General features: G+C 47.2%; 1 protein-coding gene across 1 annotated transcript in view; it reads right to left on the bottom strand.

The window, feature by feature from the left end:
• Window positions 1–14,721, bottom strand: part of LOC147669012 (zinc finger protein 638-like) — a 472,920-nt gene that overhangs the window by 452,150 nt on the left and 6,049 nt on the right. The window lies entirely within an intron of this gene.

Here is a 14,721-nt window from a genome sequence, read left to right as displayed (position 1 = left end):
ATTCTACAAACTCAAACCGGACAAACTGGCAACTTACCTGAAAGCGATGTTTGTGGAATCTAGAGACAAAGGGATAATACCAAGGGAACAGAGAGTGGCTACTGTGGTCGTGATCCATAAGGAAGGCAAGGCTAAAATGGACTGTGACTCGTAACGACCCATCGCTCTCAAATGCTGATCCGAAGATCCTAGCTAAGCTCCTAGCAAATAGACTGGTGAAGGTGATCAGCAGTCTGGTGCACCCCGATCAATCGGGCTTTATGCCCCACAGGAATAGTGCTAGACGCAACAATGGCCTTCGACACGATTGAATGGCCCTATTTGTGGGCTGTTCTGGCCAAGTTTGGATTTGGTCCTGAATTCACCAGGTGAGTACGTCTGTTATACACTGAACCACTCGCCCAAGTAGTGGTAAACAACAGAGTCTCAACCTCGTTCTTGCTTGGTTGGGGCACCAGTCAGGGTTACCCGCTGTCCCTCCTTCTGTTTTCTTTGGCCTTGGAGCCTCTTGCCACCTGGATACGTTGGGAACCAAAGATCAGGGGCATGCAGTGGTCTCCCAGATGGGAGGATCGCATAGCTCTATATGCAGATGATATTCTGCTTTACTTTACTTTACCTCCCCCCCCCATAGGTCCCTTATTGTGCTTTTTAATTTCATGGCCTCTTCTGGGAAATATTCGGGACTCTCGATCAATTGGGAGATATTCTTACTGTTTGTCCTGTGGGGAGATACCCCTGTCCCTCCGCGAAATTGCCTTATACAGGTTAACACAGAAGGATACGGGTATTTTGGGAGTCTTCATCTCTCTGGATCCCCCTCCAGGATCAAGAGTGATATTGCCAACTGGAAGAAGCTTCCTCTTTCGTTGCTGGGTAGGGCAGCCCTCTTTAAAATGATGGCTCTGCCTCGATTCCTCAATGCCTTACAGAATACCTTGAATATTGTGCCAGTTGGCTATTTCCGTGAGATTGAGAACCTTCAGAGGAGTCTACTGTGGGATGGCAGGCCCCGAATCGCACTGAATAAACTAACAGTTGGTATGATGGGGGCATTAGTCTCCCGGATATCAGAAGATACTATTGGGCAGCGATTAACCACGGTACATATGTTTGTGTCGATGATCCAGGATACGCCATGGATAGGTGGCTTCTCCCCAGGGGTAGGTATGACGGGCCCTGTATTCCAGACCGAAGAAACTGGCATTAACAGGGCCAACGAAACCTGGTATTCAGATTTGGCATGATGCTACGGGTTCCCTGGGTTGGAGAGACAAGTTAACCATGGCCACACCGCTTTGGGACTCCGAGAGACTTGGTAAGCTCTGGATGACGAAAGGTTTCGACAAGTGGGACCTTATAGGAATCTCCACTGTCAGGGATATCTGGGGGAAGGGGAGGTTTAAATCATTCAAGGAAATGCAGTAGGAATATGAACTAACACATACCGAATACTTCCGCTATGTGCAAGCCCGGCATTCGCTTCTCTCAGCATTGCCCGGGGGTATGGAGCCCCCAGAGGCCTCACCTTTGAAGGATAGAATACTGGATGGTCACCTCCCCCAAAAAACGATCTCATTAATCTATAAAAAAAACTAATGATAAAGCTGATCCCCTTAAGACGTTGAGGGACAGATGGGTACAAGATGGGGTAGAGCTGGATGACAAAGATTAGCAGAAAGCAGTGTCATCCAAGGGATGTTGCCATCCCAGCTCGCCTGAAACTAGTCCAACTTAAGATTCTACATAGAATCTACATCACGGGACCCAGACTGGTACACATGGGGTTGTCAGACACGGGACTATGCAAAAGACAATGTGGTCTCGCAGGTACTTTTATGCATGTCATCTGGGAACGTACACACATTACCATTTACTGGCGCAAAATACACGACAATGCATAAGGTATTGGGGGTCTCCCTGACACCGGAGGCAAGGACGTGCCTCTTGAATATTTAGGAACCCACTGACCTAAACACCTCACAGACGCAATGTGCCACACTGGGTTTTATGTTGGCCAAAAGAAATATAGTTCAATTGTGGGGGGCAGAGAAACCTCCCACCTTGGAAACGTGGGAAAGCAATTTAGATTGGTAATTTTTAGGGAGAAAACTGCACATCTTGCACAGGGATGCCCTAGGAAGTGGTCACTAGTCTGGGGGCCCTGGAAACGCCGCAGGAGAGATTTGTATGCCACCCAGAAATGCTGTTCTAGATGACCCTCCCGCCAAGTTACTTTTCAATTGTATGTATCGATTATCCGGTGAACCCGATGTAGACTCTGCAACTTTGAATGAACCTCTGTAATGTGTCTCTTTGCTGCTCTTTATTGCATGATTCAATGACACGAAGTGCAGGAGTGAAAAATAAAATTAAACATTCATCAGGATTTAATGCAGCAAAATACAGGTAACAGGATTTCATCATGCAGTATCGGATAGTCCAGTAGAGGCAGCGGGTGCAGTTCATGTAAGATTTGTAAGCCAGTGCTTTAAGGTCATGCCTAAAAAGCTATGGTTTAGCCAGTTTGATGAGTACCAGGAAAGCAGGACATATTTTTCACAGATTTCTGGAGATAGACTGTGGGGAGCTGCATTTGAAAATCTGGGAGTCTCCGGAGATTTGTTGCAACAGTCAAGTCTTTATTTGGAAGAAAGGACTTGAGGCCATGGGGATGTTTACAAAGAAATCCAGGAAAGATCAAGTTAGAATAGTTTGTTCTGTATGCAGCTTATGGACACTTGAGGTGTTCAATTTAGATATGCCTACATTCATTTATCAAGTCAGTGTAGGCTTGTGACCGGTGTAAGAGGAGCAGAAGTGCTGAACTTTGTGGGTTCCACCATGGCTTCATATTATTAACTGTGTTATTGTTCCTTCAGGCCATTTTAGCATTCAATTGTATTTTTATACAGATGGGCATCATACGTGTACTGGGGAAAGAAGCCCATTTTGTTAGAACATCACTTTGGGACTACAAAAAATTACTGAAAAGAACGTAGCCCTAAATAATACTTCTGCTATTTTAATGGGAGAAACTTTCCGATTTCGATCCAACTCCAAGATAGGACAGGTACTGGTTATGCAAAGCTTTTTCAATACCCAGTGTGTCAGTCTGAATTCCCAGTGTGTCACCCTGAATACCTAGTATGTCACCTTGAATTTTAAGGAGGTTATCATGGTTCACTGTATCCAAGGCAACTGCCAGATAAAGAGACTAGGTCTATATCGAAAAAAATTATTTAAACTACACTACCACCAATGGTCTGTTTCCAATATGGTTTCAGATCAGGTCACAGCACTAACAATAATTTGAGATTATAGTTTTCCATTTGGTTGATATTTGTTCAGCTATTGGAAAGAGGTAAGGTCAGTGAGGTCTGTAGCTGTTGAGAACTTAAATTACAATAACATTTGGGGGCAAGAGCAAACAAGACCATAAGCAAATTCGGAAGAGTTAGGGAGAAGATTAGGAAACGTAGCTAAAAAGTAAGTACGGCATTTGGGCATTCCAAAACAAATTTGAGTGGGATGGTGTCAAAAGAGAAATATAATTTAGTATTACCATGTCCTCTCCAACATTTCAGTTTTAATGGATGAAGGCACTACAGTTCGAGATAGTGTTCTTAAAATTTACATTTTCTGTGACAGATAGGATTATGCATCGAGTTATATTTACTAGCAATCCTTCTGCTGTAGAAGTGAGAGCAAAAGCTGCTGCATTTTAGAGTCAGTCTGAGGCGGCAGGCTAAACCCTGCTGATTACTTCAAAGTTTTTGGTGCTTGCATAAGTTAAGATTTCGGGGTCGGGAATTACATTACAGTATAGAGGATTTCCCAGCAAACTGGGGGTGGACCTAAGAGGATTTGCAATTCCTTTCAGATGGGTTGTCCAAATCGCAGAGGTTTTCTCTATCACACAACTCTAATAGCTTTGAAAATTCAACATCACTTTACTGGAAATGTTTGAATGGAAAAATTAAATGTAAAGTACCATTAAACTAAAACTTGAATGTTAATTAAGGTGAGGGATGAAAAAGTAGCATCCCTCTAATACAAGTTTAACTCATCATCTATTAATAAAAACATTAGTACTGTAATAGCTCTGCACATGTGCTGAATCCTGAAAACAAAACATCCCCAGCTACAAAGAAACAGAAATGTTAGCTTTAGTTGTGTGCCACTTGTTATTGTAAAATGGAAAAAAATAATTAGAGTTTACAAACAAGAAACTATTGAAAGTTCACTGTTTCTATGTGCATATGAGTAAGAGCAAAAACTGCCCCTTCGCTTTAGGGCACATGGCATCCATAACCTGTAGCACAAAGGCACCAGGTTCTGCATTTTTGATTAGTTAAGGATGTAAAAAGAAACTCATTCAAATAGCTCTTCCTGGGAGGGCACGGTAATTAGGAATTTAACAAAGATATTCATGATGGAGAATTGGGTGTTACATGCACGTAAATTTTTCACTCTCCAATACGATATCTTCATTAGTATTCATAACCATTAGATTGTAACCTCATTTCTTTCCAAATGTTGTGGGAGAACCAAGCAAAAGTGAAGTAAGACTAAACAGAGCAGCAAGAAAATGTAGCATTTAGCATATTGAGAAAACTGACCTACTTGTATGCCACTTTGTAGACAAGATTGGGACACGAGTGCAACTGTCCTACAGAGTTTTCCAAACGAAACCGTTTAAAATCACAAAAACATGGAGTTCTACTTCCTCACCTAACCTCAAAAATGTGTTCACAGACCGTCCAATAAATAACTAATTGAAAAAATATAGCTAATCCCATAATCCACAGGCTCAGGTGCTACCCAGTATGCACACTAGGTATTAATAATCAACTGGGCAGGTCAGTATGGCAGTTGAAATAGCTATCCAATTTTTTTTATATACTTGCAATAAGAAGAATTAATGTTGGTCAAGTGGAGCCCAGCTGAACATCATATGGAAATACCCAAAGAACCATACCCTGAAGAAAGATATGTCCAAGAAGGCAAAAGAAAAGGGAAATATAAGGTACTACTAAACAGAAGTGTTGAATTTAGTATTCAAGACAATGGGGCTCATAATAGAGGCACTCCTGTCATCCAAGTAATGTGACTAGAGAATGTAATTTAGCAGCCCTACTTCTGAAGGTCAAAAATACCTGGTTTAGCAAAACCAGCCATTCTGAATGGGAACAAGAAAATTAAACCACACAAACAATGTGTAAAATGAAACACTGGCTGATCTTTATCTACTGAAGTTGAGAAAAAAAGGTTTTAAAAAAATCCAATTACAACTAGAGAAACTCTGATCTAGCTCAACCAAATTTCATCATCAGGCATTTGAAGTCATAGGTTAGAGGTGTGCCTCTTCGTCAAAGTTCTGGGGGTACATGAACAAAAACTAAATGTGCCTGCAGAGGGTTTTAAGACCAAGAGAATTTATTTGGGGGTGGGGGGCCTAGACAAGGCTAGATGAATCGAATTAGTAACAAAAAGGACACCATCCTCCTGGATGTTTTAAGTACATTAAGTGTTGTAGGCACTGCAGGCACATCTGAAGAGATATTGACCAATGATCTAAAAGCAGTTGTGGAGCAGCCGAAAGGGCAGATACACAAAGGAAAACGGAGTATATTTTATGGTTGGGTTTTTATCTGTGAAGCTGATGGATCCTCCACACTTGGAAGATGGACGTCTAGTTCTGAAAGTAATATCACTCAATGACCAAAAAATAAGTCGCTTAAGATTAACAAGAGGTTTTATCAGTTGAACTGCTCACCAGAAGCACAAGACTTGGATCCCAAAATCTAGGTAGTAAATATTGCGTTGGTGTACAAGGTTTTTTCTGGATTTACCTAGCTCCGGTAAACTGATTGTTCAATCAAACACTAGGGAAGAAGACATGAGGGGGCAGGAATTCCCCAATACTAACTATGTCAGAAGTCATTCAGAGCAGACCGTGCCAATTGCTGCCGCTACTGGAAATTGGATTTCCTATACCTAAAGCAAAAGTGTGGCTCCTGACACAAGACTGTTCATCGAAAGAAATGGCCTAAAAATGTACGCAATAGATTCGCAAACCAGAGGCCAATAAACAAATGAAAACAAATTCCAGTTTCCACCACCCACTCTGCCAAACATGAAATTCCTAAAATGTCATGAACAAAGACAAAATTGTCCGTTTATTAACAGTGGTGTACACAGGGAACTTCAAATAACCTATTTGCACCAAAGTATGTCATAGCTAGAACCTCTGTATTTATGCAGCACTGAAGGACCCCAATATACGGTATGTGTAACTACATATTGCAGCAAGGAAATGCAAATTATGGGCACTATTGAGACCATTAGGCAACTGTAGCTTTTTTTAATACAGCATGGTCTGAAAATGAACTAATGCTGCAAGTGTTTAACTCGAACAAGAAACAAGCCTAGATGGTCACACTTCTAGTGACAAATGATGTATTTCAAGTCATGTTCTACAAATTGAATTCACTTTAGGGTTTACTCTTCAATACTTCGTGAAATAAGTGCTGATCTGAGAACATTGACTATTTTTACATAAATTTGCGCACCTATTTGCATTTTTTCATGATGCAGGCAAATGTCAATCCCCAGTCCTTCAACTGGGATTGTTTATTACTATCTGGGAAGCTTAACATCTGAATAGAGCTATTAACTAAAAGTTGACCAGTTTCAGTTTACCACAGCACTGGACCACAAGCTACAATTTTGCATCCTAACTTTTTTTCAGTTTGAACTGGAAATGTTTTTTTCCGCTTAAATCTGCTGATAATGAGGTGGAATGTGTTAAATGAAGTAAATTCTTAAGCAGAAAACACCACAGCAACATAAATCACTTAAGTCTAGTGGCTCTCAAGTCATACTCCGTTGATGCTCACAGAGGATTTTGAGAGCTTTCTGCATAATGCAACCTTTACGGTTTCAACGGTCTTTTTTAAAGTATATCAGAATATGTTGAACAGTAGTGTTGCGTTTAATTCTAAAAAAATAAACTACTTATTTGGGTACATTTTGTACCTTTATCAAAACGGAGAAAAACATACCACTATTTAAATGTGTTTTGGGAAGATCTTACCATTCACCAAGTTGTTCCTGACTCCATCTCTGCCTCTATTCTCATCTCTCCTGCCCCTCGTAACTTTACAGCAACAAAGACAAAGCACTCAACAGGCTTTGGGAACTTTTGTGGTCCGGGGGCAGTCAGTGGTTACTGAATAGCATCTGTTGAATACGGTTTACCAGTAATATTTCAATGCCACAATATTGGCCACTCCAACTGGCTAGCAAGGATATTCTCGGAACATATAAGTGTGCGAAACAACGGCAAGAAGTTATGGCACACTCCAGGAGGTGAAATACAAACTTCAGGGTTAGAAACAGATTCAGTAAGAATACTGTGACTCTTAATATCAATGCAAAGTCAGCGCTAATTCTGCACAATAAAAAAACTCAGTTGAAATAAATCAATATTTATAAAAATAAAAAAAATAAAAAGAATGCCAGCAGATACGGAGACCAATATCTTTACAACTCCTCACTGGGAATATGATTTTAGTGCCGATTTCATCTTTTTCAGGTTTAGCTCGTGCCGATCTGTGGATATCCAGGAGCATTGATTGTTTTTCTCTTAGCTTAGGCTACCACAAGGATCGAATAAAGGCAGGGACCTTCTCGACAGAACAAAAAAGAAAAAAAAGCCACACCACAATGTATTATTCAAATACTTATCTCCAAAAAAAGGTTTTAGGTGCTCCTGGAGGGAACAATTACAGACACAGCAGTTCCACATGATTTTCGATTTGGACAGATTAAGAGACCTAGCGGGTGCAATGGTACTTTAACCTTTAGGAGGCAGCATCACAGGCTATTTGACAGACAGCTAATAAACGCCAGCAAAGGCTAAAGCCATGCAGGGTTTTTTTGCCTTAAAGTAGGCAAACAATTTGGAGATTTATTCTGGATTCAAAAGGATACATAGATTTTACGAAAGAGTGAGTACAAGGGTAAGAAGATAATCAATCCTCAGTTTGAACAATCAGAAATATCAAGATTGTGAAGAGTTTCCTCAGTCAGTAGGGCTCCATTTAGAAGACCAGTATAATATTTTATTGTTCATATAAAATTTAATTACGACTTACTTTGAAGGAAAGACCCACTCACGTAAGGCAACACCACCTCCTCTAGAGTTAGTGCCATGCTCTGTAAGCTCTGGGAGGTGTTGGACAGGGAATAAAAGACACACGTTGTGCCTAAGGCTGTTCACTTCAGGCCCAATGGACACGTGGATACACTCTTAAGGTGTGCCTAGCTCAAAAGGCTTCGATGACACAGTAAACAAGAACAGGTCATGGGCATTGGGTACACCTGCATTAGGACATCTCTTCAGTTTTGTGGCTACCTGAAAGTGAGGATATGGATTCTTTCTGCACTGGGAAGGTGAATATTGGGTCTAGTCTCTTTGCGTACCTTGACTTGGAAACATTAGGCCTCCCTTCCATTCGTTTCTGCCCTATCTTTTAATCGTTAGTTTTACATTTGTTGCTTTTACAGAGCCCTTTCCTTTTTGGAAGTGGAGCAGCAGACTAGTTTAGGTTTTTTCTTTACAGGCTGGGGATCCTAACTGCTAGAAGAGAGTCCATTAAAATAACATGGGATATTATTTATATTTGGCAGGAGATCTGTATTAAAAACTCTATAGCTTTTTTAAACAAAGATACACCGCTCTGGGATAATCCTGCTTCTCCCTCAGTTTTTCAGGACTCACTGTGTAGGGCTTGGGCAAGAGATGGGGTTTTGATGTTAGGCCAGCTGCATGACCTGAATTGCCTCTGCTTCTTTTCATGATAAGATATGTATGAGCTTCCTTGTCATTTTTTAAGTATTTACAAGTGAGGGACCATGTCCTTTCTGGATGTGAATACTCGCTTGACATGGAAGGCTCAGAGCTAACGTATTATAAACCAGACAGGAAAGCACTGATCAGTCTGGTGTACGAAGTCTTTTGCCAATACACTAAGAAACACACTGCGTTATTGGCAGCAAAGTGGAGTTGGCTGCTCTCAGATCCTGGTGTCAAAAATTCAGATGGCACTAGAGATACTGGATCATTCCAGACACTCCATTCACATAGTTACAGCAGCTTCAAACAATCTGCTTTCTGTAGACTGGAGGAGGTTGGTGTGACGGACTTGGCCCGGGATTGGATTGTTTCATACTTGGCCAATAGACATCAGGTGGTTGCCCTGCCCCTCTTTAAGTCCACCATTAAAAGGGTCAGCCAGGAAATACCCCAGGGCTCGGCCATCAGCCCTATTCTTTTTAATCTTTACCTCCACCCCCTGGTCAAGTTAATCAAATCGTTCGGCATTTCAGTCACCAATTATGCTGACGACGCCCAGCTTATTTTCTCCTTCGAAGGGGAGAACGCGGTGTCTCAGGAGACCGTTCACCACTGCATGGTCACCACGGCAACATGGCTGAGTAACAACTCGCTGCAATTTAACAGCTCAAAGACAGAGATGCTCCACTGCTCAGTAGACCGGGTCCCTCGACCTCTACCACAGGACTTCTGGCCCCCCTCTTTTCAGGGCACGGCAGCAGCAGCCACCTCGGTTCGGAATTTGGGAGTGACAATGGAACCTAGTCTTCAACTGGATGGTTTCATTGACAAAACAGTATCCACCTGCATGGGCTTGTTGCGTTCCCTTAGGAAGATTCTCCCTCTGCTCCCTGTCCATGCTAGACCAGAAGTAGTGCGCAGCATCATTCTAAGCAGACTAGATTACTGCAATGCACTGCTTCTGGGGGCACCTGTTACGGCGATAGGTAAGCTACAACGAGTGCAGAATTTCGCGGCTAAGTTAGCACTCTTGCGTCGTCGTTTTGACTCGTCTTCCGCAGCTCTTAGAGACTTGCATTGGCTCCCCATCCCTCAGCGGATCGAATTCAAGGCGTTATGCCTGGTTTTCCGGGCTTTGCATGGTTCGGGACCGCTGCCCTTACAGGAGATGTTCACTTGGTACACCCCCACAAGATCTCTCCGATCTGCCTCTGCATATTGTTCCTAAGTTTTGGAGAAAGCGAATGGGTGGCCGCTCTTTTGGCTTCACGGCATCTAAGCTGTGGAACAATCTGCCACTGTCGCTCAGACGCTCAGGAGACTTTTCTTCTTTTAAAAAAGTATTAAAGGGGGGCGTGGCCAAGATGGCGGGGTGAGCGGACGCTTCTTCCCGCAGCTCCTCCAGCCCGGCTAGGCCAGAGCCCTTTTTCGTTAGCTTCTCTCCCCCCGTTGAAGCTCAGCGGCTGAGAGACGGGCGGCGGAGACCTTGGGGCACGCATTAATGCTACTTTGGCCCCGATCGCGCCGCGGAAGCACGCTAAAAAACCGATTGCAGGACGGCGGAGCGTCTTGGAGGCGGAGCAGATCGGGGCGCTGTCCGAATGCCTCGGCTAGGGCCTGGTGCTAATGTCTAGCGATCTGGAGTGAAGCTCGCCCCGGTGCTCAACGGGGATCGCCAGAAGGGCAACGGCTGTGTGACTTCACTGCGCGAGAACCCTGCCGTGTGATCGTGGTGGTGCTTGGACTTGCGGTGGTGGCCTCTCATGTGGTCCGGGCCCCGGCCCCGTGGCCAGTTGGCGACAATGCTTAGGATCGGAGCCAGATCTATTGTTTCTCCTCTCTAGCCGGACGGCCCTGGTTAGAACTTTCCTTTGAATGCCTGGCTTCTAGAGTGGCCCTGGTGGCATTGCCAGGCCTGGACGATCTACCCGGCTCCGCCCGACCGCCATCTTGTCTTCACGGCGACGGTGACGCGGCCCTCCTTCAGTGTCGCATGAGGTCGTCTCCTACACCTCTGCTTTTGCACAGCTCTCCCTTCCTACGGGACGCACCAGCCGGGGTTCCCCTGGCGTGGGTCCCCGTTGGAATCTTGGCTGAGCACCGAACGGCTCTCTGTGACTAGACTGGCCCGCCATTTTGTCATCTGTGGCGCAGGTCCCCTATCTGGCTGGAAGTTCCTTCCTGAGGGACTCTGCCGAACGTTGGACACTCCTCGAGAGCTGAGCCTACTGGAGGTGGCCGAAGCCAGTGTTCCTGCTTCAGTTGAGTGCAACAGAGTCCGGGACACGAATGTCCGGAAAAGGAGGATCGAGGAAGGGGGACCGCACCCTGCCGGACATGCTTAGCAGGGCCCAGCAACAGCGGGACAGGGCGCAACCGTCTCCGGGCTCTTCCCGGGCCGCTGCGGACCCGACCGGGGGTGAGCCCCCCGTCACGAGGTCCTTCATGGAGGACCTGTTCAGCTCGCTTAAAGCAGACTTCCAGACGCTGAAGCAGGAGGTGGCCAGTGAAGTACGCGAGGTCCGCAGGGAAGTGGAAGGCCTTGGTGAGCGGATGGAGACGGTGGAGGCGGCGGCCCAACGTCGGGACGACGAGATTGTCCATTTGCAACAGGACGTTCTCCGTCTCAGGGAGCAACATGTTGAACTCCAAGCCCATAACGAGGACCTAGAGAACAGGTCGAGGCGGAATAATATACGGGTACGGGGTGTACCGTCTGCAGATGAGGGGACAGACCTGGTGGGCTATTTGCAGGACTTGTTCCGGGAGATTCTGGGAGAGGCCGCGGACTTTCCGATCCGCATTGACAGGGCCCACAGTCGGCCGACAGCGACAGTCGGCGGCACCTCCGCCGGACATCTTAGCCTACCTCCCTGACTTTCCGATGAAGGAGCGCATCATGTCCGAGGCCCGCAGGAAACAACCATTGACGTTCCGAGAGCGACCTGTGGCGCTGTATCAGGACCTGTCTGCTATCAAATTGCAGAAGCGCAGGTCCTTCAAGATTGCAACCGATTTCCTGCGCGAGCACGAGACACCGTACTCCTGGGGACATCCCTTTCGCTTGATATTCCGTTGGAATGGGGTGCTGCACCAGCTGCGCTCCTTGCAGGATGTTTGCGGCGTCTTGGGGCTCACGGCTACTGAAGAGGATGGAACAACACCGACCTGGAGGCGCTCGGATAGAGGAGGACGACGGCGGTCGGCGAGAAGGAGATCGGCGGCGAGCGCTGGGCGGCCTGACTCGCCCACCATCAGAGCAGACATGGCCAGTGCCCTGAGAGAAGCAGCCAGGGACTCGGCCGCCTCGAACGGTGTGGCCCTGACGGCCTAAACTCACTCCGGGGGGAGATGGACACAGCTTCTTCGGTGCCGGGGTCGGAGGGAGGGTCGGGGGGGAGCGAGTGGCCGGACGTCCACTTTTGGTATTTTCTGCAGACTTGTCCCTTTTGGGACTTGACTGGAACAATGGGTTGTTTGTGTTTGAGTTGGACTTTGGCTAGTTGCCATTGGTTCGTTTGGGTCGGGAGTTGTTCAGGGGTTGGGAAGGAACCGTCCGATGTTTCCTGTGTTCACGCTTGGTCCATTTTTGCCTGTACTGCGCTGCTGCCCTGCGCCCCTCCCCCTCCGGTTGCCTGCCCGCGACATAGCGTCTCCGGACTCTGGGAGATATGTCGTCCCTGAAGGTGGTGACCCTTAATGTTAAGGGTCTGAATAACCCTGTAAAGCGCAGGGCGATTTTGTCTCTACTGGTGGGGACACAAGCTGATATATGCCTCCTGCAAGAAACCCACTTGCTGTCCCGTGACTGCCATAGAATGCGCTCTGCAAGGTTTCCCACCCAGTTTTTTTCCTCTGCTGCTTCCAAGACTGCGGGGGTGGCTATTCTGCTAGCGAGCTCCTTCAAGGGGGAGGTGTTGTATAAATTTGCTGAACAGAAGGGGAGGCTTTTGGCATACCGCCTCCGCTTGGGGGGCACATCGTTTACTATTGGCACCTTATATAGCCCGAATGACCATCAAGAACGCTTTTTAGATTCGGTACTGGTGGATGTAACTGCCTCCCCCGATCGTCATGTTATCCTAGGGGGTGACTTAAATATAGTCTTCGATTCTGCATTAGATAGGTCAGCGCAGCGATTCCCGCAGACTGGGGAACTTTCCCAGGCCGGGAAGGCCCGAATCACCGACATGGATTTGCATGACCTTTGGCGCACCCTCCACCCTACAGATCGGGATTACTCCTATTATTCGCATGCGCACCGGACCTACGCACGGTTGGACTACTTTTTGGTTAGTGGACCGATGCGTGCCGCTGCTACGGCGGCGGACATTGGGGTCCTGACACTGTCTGATCATGCGCCGGTCGTGGGTACGTTTGCGTGGCCGGCGACCTCCCCCTCTCGAGGGGTGTGGCGCCTTAGGGACACCCTTCTGCACAAAAAAACAGTTGTAAAACATATTGAGGAGGCAATACGGGACTACCAGGCACACAATAGTAACTCAGACACCTCATTGGCGACACAGTGGGCGGCGCTGAAGGCGGTCCTCTGGGGGGAATTCATCTCCATCTCCTCAGCAGAAAACAGGGAGAGGCAGCGGAAGAGGGAGGAGCCGACTTCTCAGGTCCGGGAGCTCGAACAGGTCCACCGCCGTAAGGGTGCTCCAAGGGTTTGGAGGCAGTTGAAGGCTGCCAGGAAGCTCCTGTCGGCGCTGGACATGGACAGGGCGGAATACACAGCGTTACGTCTGAAACATGCATTTTACACAGGGGGGGATAGGGGTGGCAAGCTCTTGGCACATAGGCTCCGCATCGCGCAACAGCATAACGTAGTGAAGGAACTCTTGGGTACGGACGGGGTGGCTGTCTCGGGTGATGCGGAGGTGGCGGAAACTTTTTGTGGTTTCTATGAAGCGCTGTACACCGGGGAGCCCTCCTCGCCGCGGAATACCTGGAATCTGTGATCCTTCCAGCGCTAGACCCCGCTCAGGCGGAATATCTTGAGCGCGATATCCACGTTGAGGAGGTGATTTCCGCGATAGCCAGACTTAAGCACGGGAAAGCCCCGGGCCCGGACGGTTACACGTCCCTGTTCTACAAAACCTTTTGCGCGGTTGTGGCCCCTATCCTCACCCGGCTGTTTAACTCTTTCTCCGAGTCGGGAGCCATCCCACCGGATCTCCTGAGGGCGACAGTCTCAGTGATCCTGAAGCCTGGGAAGGATCGGGCCTTATGTGGCTCATATAGGCCCATCTCGCTCCTGAATGTCGACCTCAAGCTGTACACGGGGATTCTGGCGTCCAGGCTGGCCCTGCACCTCCCGGGTCTGGTTGAGGCCGACCAGGCTGGCTTTGTGCCCGCCAGACAAACTGTCGACAACACTAAGCGAGTGACGCACATTCTGGAGAAGGCTTCGCGGATCCCGGGTGAGCGGATGCTGCTGGCGGTGGATGCCGAGAAAGCTTTCGACAGGGTTCACTGGCCTTACCTCGAGCAGGTGCTCAAGAAACTGGGCATCAGTGATAAATTCTGCTCGATGGTTTTCAATTATTACAGGTACCCTTCAGCGACGGTGAGGGTCAATGGGTGCAGCTCCCGTAGTTCTGCAATCGAGCGCGGCACGAGGCAGGGGTGCCCTCTTTCCCCACTCCTCTTTGCTCTTTACATGGAGCCGTTTGCCCAGAGGATCCGCCAAAACCCAGATGCAATCGGGATCAAGATGGGGCAGTATGTTCACACGGTTAGCCTCTATGCGGATGATGTCCTGCTGACCCTGGACGACCCCAGGAGGTCCCTTCCCGCCTGCATCCACGAGTTGGATGCCTTTTCACGTGTGGCCGGTTTCAAAATGAACATGG

Source organism: Lissotriton vulgaris, unplaced genomic scaffold, assembly GCF_964263255.1.
Source record: "Lissotriton vulgaris unplaced genomic scaffold, aLisVul1.2 SCAFFOLD_1591, whole genome shotgun sequence".
Lineage (NCBI taxonomy): Eukaryota > Metazoa > Chordata > Amphibia > Caudata > Salamandridae > Lissotriton > Lissotriton vulgaris.
Note: the sequence above shows the minus strand (reverse complement) of the source record. Positions and strands in the feature narration are given on the sequence as shown.